The 292-nt window shown below is 53.8% G+C and overlaps 1 protein-coding gene and 1 pseudogene across 1 annotated transcript in view; both read right to left on the reverse strand.

The window, feature by feature from the left end:
* LOC119588533 (glycine receptor subunit alpha-2-like) overlaps positions 1 to 292 on the reverse strand; it is a gene marked incomplete at its 5' end in the record, with an annotated part of 99,651 nt that overhangs the window by 78,800 nt on the left and 20,559 nt on the right.
* Positions 1 to 292, reverse strand: part of LOC119588831 — a 16,627-nt pseudogene that overhangs the window by 12,239 nt on the left and 4,096 nt on the right.

Raw genomic sequence — 292 nt, forward strand, 5'->3', positions numbered from 1 at the left:
TACAAAACCCCTGTGCCACTGCTTCTAATCCCCACACTCTGCAAATACATTACTGGAGAGTAGTGTTCAGCGAGCGAAAATATCCGTAGAAGGCCACCACGTCGGCTCGCTCGTGGTAGGTCATCGTCCAGTTGACGTTGGTGACTCAGGTTGGAGGCGGAGAGTCTGGCAAGGGTGCTCCTGTTAGCGGCGCCTCCACCTCAGCCCACACCCACCGCTGCCAGGGCATGCGAATTTTCGGGAAGTTACCCTGGTGAAAGCTGAGAATTGAGGAATAAAGTACAAATTCAGG

This window comes from Penaeus monodon, chromosome 24, assembly GCF_015228065.2.
Source record: "Penaeus monodon isolate SGIC_2016 chromosome 24, NSTDA_Pmon_1, whole genome shotgun sequence".
Classification (NCBI taxonomy): domain Eukaryota; kingdom Metazoa; phylum Arthropoda; class Malacostraca; order Decapoda; family Penaeidae; genus Penaeus; species Penaeus monodon.